Source organism: Geospiza fortis, unplaced genomic scaffold (assembly GCF_000277835.1).
Source record: "Geospiza fortis unplaced genomic scaffold, GeoFor_1.0 scaffold112, whole genome shotgun sequence".
In the NCBI taxonomy this organism is placed as follows: Eukaryota; Metazoa; Chordata; class Aves; order Passeriformes; family Thraupidae; genus Geospiza; species Geospiza fortis.
This window is the reverse complement of record NW_005054298.1, coordinates 24341214-24341698: the sequence shown is the minus strand read 5'-3', so window position 1 is coordinate 24341698 and position 485 is coordinate 24341214.

Below are 485 nucleotides of genomic sequence, written 5' to 3'. Positions count from 1 at the left end.
CACATGATTCTTTTGGACACATTATTTTTGACAACTTCTTGATGATCTTTTTTGGTTCTTTTTGAGCATTATTCTTTTGAAGTCCTAATGCTTAGTACAGAGTTTTTAAAAAATATTAACTACCTTTTTTAACACCATAAATCTGGGAAAGACCACAGACCACAGTTCCTCAGTGCACAGAAAAAAACCTGATCTTGCAAACATTTGAGGCATGTAAGTAATTTTAGTTGCAGGAATAGATTACTCAGTAAATCTGACCCTTTCCATAAAAAAATATCCCAAATAAATTAAGAGTTTAGCTAATCTGGCCAGGTTCAAATAATCAGTATTTTCCCTTTCAAAGCAGGAGTTGGAATACTTGTGTTTGAAGTCCTCTTGAATATATGAGGTTGTCCTAGTAGTTGTTATACTGAAATTTAATTTATGTATAGAACGCAGCCTCAAAGTTCAAAAAAGAATTTAGCAAACCAGGCTGATGTTTCTAT